This window comes from Leopardus geoffroyi, chromosome C1 (assembly GCF_018350155.1).
Source record: "Leopardus geoffroyi isolate Oge1 chromosome C1, O.geoffroyi_Oge1_pat1.0, whole genome shotgun sequence".
Taxonomy (NCBI): Eukaryota; Metazoa; Chordata; class Mammalia; order Carnivora; family Felidae; genus Leopardus; species Leopardus geoffroyi.
In genome coordinates, this window is record NC_059328.1 from 23,077,895 (window position 1) to 23,083,263 (window position 5,369).

At 49.9% G+C, this 5,369-nt stretch overlaps 1 long non-coding RNA gene across 1 annotated transcript; it reads left to right on the forward strand.

Moving 5' to 3' along the window:
* The first annotated feature begins 3,200 nt into the window (after positions 1 to 3,200).
* LOC123597496 lies at positions 3,201 to 5,045 on the forward strand. The gene is made up of 2 exons (XR_006712141.1): positions 3,201 to 3,669; positions 4,736 to 5,045. It is a non-coding gene; the product is annotated as an uncharacterized LOC123597496 (long non-coding RNA).
* The last annotated feature ends 324 nt before the right edge of the window (positions 5,046 to 5,369 follow it).

The window sequence follows — 5,369 nt, forward strand, 5'->3', positions numbered from 1 at the left end:
AAAATAAAATAAAATAAAAATAAAATAAAATAAAATAAAATAAAATAAAATAAAATAAAATAAAATAAAATAAAATGGCTGAGGACATGGGGAAAACAACTACATCCAAGACTGGGGAGACAGACAGGCATGATAAGTCATCACAGCTTACCTGGGCAGGGACTTCTGGGTGGACACCATTATGGGAACCAGTGCCTTGGTAGGAAAACCTGAACAGTAATGTTGGAGGCTCAGTGTGGACAACTCCGAGGATGAAAATCTACAGGGGAACCCTGCCTTAGAAGGGCACCCACACTTTTGTGAGTTTTACCTTCAGGTGCTCAAACCAGGTTCTCACAGTGAATATTAGAGAGAAGTCCCCTCGTGCCTCTGGCAGGTGGAAGGGGAAAGGAACCATCTTGAAATACACCAGAGAACTCTGCTCTTAACAAAAAGCCTGCCCTCCAGAAAAACTAAGCAGAGCTTCACCTGCCCAACTCCCTCTGTTCGAGTGCTAACCATCTTGTCCCCCCCCATGAGGGGAGACAAAAACTAAGAAACACTTGGGAAGTTCCCAGTCCAGAGGCACAAGCTCACTAACAGACTGAGCACTGACTGTGGACCTACAGAACCTTCCCCTCTCCCCACCCCTCGCCACTGCTTTCCCAAAGGCCAATTTCCAGCGGTTTCCTTTACCCAGTACGTCACGCTGGACTATCGAGAACAAGACCCAAGGTACACTAAAAGGCAACAGCAGGATTTAAAGACACAGAACAAGCATCAGAATAAGACATGGCAGGGGGCTGCCTGGGTGGCTCAGTTGGTTAAGCATCCGACTTCGGCTCAGGTCGTGATCTCCCGGCTCGTGGGTTCGAGCCCCGCATAGGGCTCTGTGCTGACAGCTCGGAGCCTGGAACCTGCTTTGGATTCTGTGCCTCCCTTTCTCTCTGCCCCTCCCCCCTGCTTGCGTTCTGTCTCTCTCTCTAAAATAAATAAACATTAAAAAAATAAAAAGAATGAGACATGGCAGGGATATTACAATTGCCTGGCCAGGAATTGAAAACTATGGTTAACAGGCTAAGAGTTGTAGCAGACAAAAAAGACGGCACCCAAGAGCAGGTGGCCAGTGGAAGCAGAGATAAAAATCCTAAGAAAGGACCCAAAAGAAATGCTAGGGATCTAAAACACTGAAATGAGATGCCTGTACTGGGCTTGTCCGCAGACTGGACACAGAGGAGGAAGGAAAGAGGTAACAAAGGAAGGCTAAGATTTACCAAATGAATGCAGAGCACTGGAAATGATACATATGTGAATGAACATATTTTCTCATTTTTAGTAAGGCCAAAAGTGATAGCAGTGTACTAGAGCATCTAGAACGTGGCGACGTAACGCAGTGGCAGAAAGGAGGGTGTGAATGGCAGACGTGAAAGCCGACTGCTCTAAGGTGCTCACGCGGTGTGTGATGTGGGGTGATAATCACTGGAAGATCCGTTATATACTATGTGAAAGTCACATATTGCAAGCCATAGAGGTGCCCCTAAAAAACACATCCAAGAAGGTGGAATAACAGGAAACCCTTCACAAACGGCTTGTTGAAAGGTGTGTCTGATGACGTGGACCCCAAAGGCTTGTGAGCAGCACATGACGTCACAGCTTCCCGAATTGGAGGGCGGGGAGGGGAGAGGAACCCATGATTTTGCGTTGGCGTTTGGTCTGGTTACTGCCTAGTGCCCGCTTCGTGGCCCCTCTGGACTCCCACCCAGGCCTTTGCTCAGCAGAACACACGCTGTAGGTCAAACCCTGGGACCAGAGATGGTGTTTAGAAGAAACACCATTTCTCGAGAAATGAAGAAAAAAAAAAAAAAAAACCCACCACCTACCTCCGTGGGGTGCGACTCGTGTTAGCATGGCTCAGAGAAAGCAGGGCCCCATCTATCTGTTCATGAAAAGCAGCATTTTAAGATTAAAGTCAATGCGTTTTGGGGCGTCTGGGTGGCTCAGTCGGCTAAGCGACTTTGGCTCAGGTCATGATCTCACGGCTCGTGAGTTCGAGCCCCGCGTCGAGCTCTGTGCTGACAGCGCGGAGCCTGGAGCCTGTGTCGGATTCTGGGTCTCCCTCGCTCTCTGCCCCTCCCCCACTCACGCTCTGTCTCTCTCAAAAATAAACTTAAAACAAAATAATAATAAAGTTGAAGCATTTCTATTCTACAGAAGCAGGTTAAGCGCGGCAGCTAAATGAACCTGACACTCTTGGTGGATGGGAATGTTCGATGGCAGGTGTCTACCGTGCCTTTATAAGGGCCTTAGCAAGATGGACCTCATTATGTTTGGATTGGGGGTAGATCCCAATCCACCATTGCTCTGGCACATTATCAATTCCTCCATACACAGCCAGACGTGCCGTTAAATCCAAAACCACAGAGGAAAGAGTCCAGTTCCCAAGGAAACGGTGAAAGCTGAACAATGTAAACATTTACAGGTAGGCCCGCATCACATTCGCCCTGATTTCCAGTAACACCTGGACGCCCCTTCCAATGGACGTCCAAAGAACCACAGAAGCTTCTGGTATTACCAAATGGTTTTAATGGCCTTACAGATCTGGTGAATCAAAATGAAACATCTCCCCTCTACATCTCATCCTTTTTTTCTTTTTTCTTTTTCTAGATCCAGGTGAAATTGATTCTTCTTGGCATGGCAGAGTTTTCAGAGTCCACAGTCCTTAAGCCCCCCGTTAACAAGATCGCTCGCTAAGTTTGGCTGTTGGCCCATTCAGCCTGGTGCACAAAACGCCGCAGACTTAGCGCCCAGGCAACGTCTTCAGATGTTCTCCGAACCAGATCGGCCATGCTCAACACCGTCCGTGTCCGTAAAAGAGGGAGTGGAATTCGTAGATTTCGTGAGGACCTGTGGCTTCCTTTTGCCACGCTAGATACGCGGGACCATTAGGATGGGGTTGCGAAGGATGAGCTGGAAAGGTGAAAATGTTTTTCGGCCTGAGTTTCTCAACAGTGGAGGTGGAGAAGAAGGAAGAGCGACACCAGCACAACGCTGACCGTGGACTGGAGGGCGCACACGCCTGACTTGGTGGTAGCGGCCGTGGCTGAGGCCTTGGTGGTGGTGGCGGCGGCCGCCACCGTCGCCACGGTGCTTTCCTGGGAAGAAACCTCCTGGGGCAGGAGCAGCGCCAGAAGCAGCAGCCCCAGCTGCAGCCTCATCAACATCCCTCTTCTCATGTCCCCTGTGTCGCGCTTGGTGCTCAGGGGAACGAAGGATCCGGAGCTGCAGGTGGCTGCGGGCGAAATGGCGAGGGCGGTGCCGGCAGGGTCTTACTTACGAGGAGGGAGCGTCACAGAGCCTGACGCGCCAAGGGCCTTCCGGCGCCAGCCAGCGTCACAAGGCCCGACCCCGAGGGCCCCGCCCCCTGGACCCTGGGCTCCGCCCAAAGCCCGCCCCCCTCCGCCGCAGCCTCAGATGCCGGCAGGTGCTTCCCGCCTCCAGGTGACCCCATTCCTTTGCTTTGGAAACAAAAACGTCCGTAACTTGTTGAGAGCGCCTGAGCCCCATGACTTAGAAATCTAAGGTTCCCCCTGTCTTCCAAGCAGCATGTGATCCCTCCAGATCCTTCAAATTGGCCCATGTTTGTGGCTGGTCAGTAGCGCAGAGCATGACCTCTGAGTTTTGTCCCCCGAGGTAATCACTATCGATATGTGGCACGTTTCTATTTTTGTATCTTCCCACTTTTCTATCCTTGGTTTTACCCGTGGAGGCTGAACTAGTAATTGGGGAGGCAGGATTTTTGTTTTGTTTTCTTGAAGAGTCGGGCTGGTGGACTTCAAGCTAGAAAAAGCCAAGGTGGAAATTGCTTTTAAAACAAACAGACACAAAAGATTATGACAGTGACCATTTTAAAAAAGAATGAAAGGAAGTCCATGGTTCATAAAGGGGACTTGGAGTCCGAATGGGAAATGATCCCGTCTGCAGGGCTGGGATGGGGAAAAATAATCCATTCACCGCTGTTTGACGTTTGGGGTGTGACTGGTAATAAGAAATTTACCAGACGATTTGTAAACTTTTGGCCGGGATTCTCTCATCAGCCTGTAGAGAAACTTTAAAGTCACTCAATGCCCTGTCCTGTCCTTTGTGTTCAAGAATTCGAATATTTTTACATTCCAGAAAATTAGATAAATATTTTCTTTACATTCCAGAAAATTAAAACCTACTTCCTCCTTGCTTTTTCTAAGTCACTACCTCCTGCCTCTTCAAGAACCTGAGTCTCTTTTTCTGAACGTTGGGGGCGGCGGGGGGGGGGGGGGGGGGGAGCGGGGGGGGGGGGGGAGAGCAGCCTGAAGAATTCTTGTTCCTTTTTGCCATTTGGGAGTTGAACCCACCCAAACTGGATCCCCGCCCCCCTGCCCCACCTCACTTATTTTTTCCAAAAGTGATACAGAGGTGATGGCAGACGTGGAGAAGGCTGGAGCCTCCCTGGGGGCTGGAGAGGCCACCACGTTTGGGCAGGTGCCTGTGTCCACTTTGGGCCACACGTGGTCACGCAAGAGCTGAGAGCAGTGAGTCATTTAGGGTGTTTCAAGGACAAGGACCCTCATGGATGGGTCTTTCCTCCCAACTTTTTTGATTCGAACAAACACGGCGAATCCCCCGGCCCACCCCAGCCTCATTCGCTTTTCTGAGGGTTCAGTCGGAGCCGTGATGCATGTTTTGGTAAAAGCAGAAACTTGTTCTTGTCTTTCTGTTCCAGCTGAACAGAGGGGCTCACCCCCTCTGGAACTTTTCCTCCCTCCACACAAAGGTCCTCCATTGTGATGTGGAGCAATCATCCGTCATTGCCTAGCAACTGAAGCCCCTGTCTACACTTAGGCAGAACCCACCAGCCGGAGGCCGTCTTTCCCCATCTCCTCAGACGCTTGGACGCAGCCACGTTTCGAGTTTCCTGTTAATCAGATGTCTCCAGCCCACACTTTGCAAAGAAAGTTCCTGACAACTTCTCTGCTACATTAGCCACATTGAGTTTGTGTTGTGTGAAATAAAAGCCTTGACTGACAGGTTAAGTTTTGCCTCCTCAAAAATTCGCCACCTTATTTAGGACTGAGTCAAACTGCCGCCCTCCCCAGAGAAGCCTTTTTCCGATTCCCAACAGCCAGACATGAAGTCTCCCTTCATCCAGTCTGGCCTTGCCGCTCCCTGAGGGCAGTCACTTTATTTATTTTTAATTTTTTTAGTGCTTATTTTTTTTTTAACTTTTTTTTTCAACGTTTATTTATTTTTGGGACAGAGAGAGACAGAGCATGAACGGGGGAGGGGCAGAGAGAGAGGGAGACACAGAATCGGAAACAGGCTCCAGGCTCTGAGCCATCAGCCCAGAGCCCGACGCG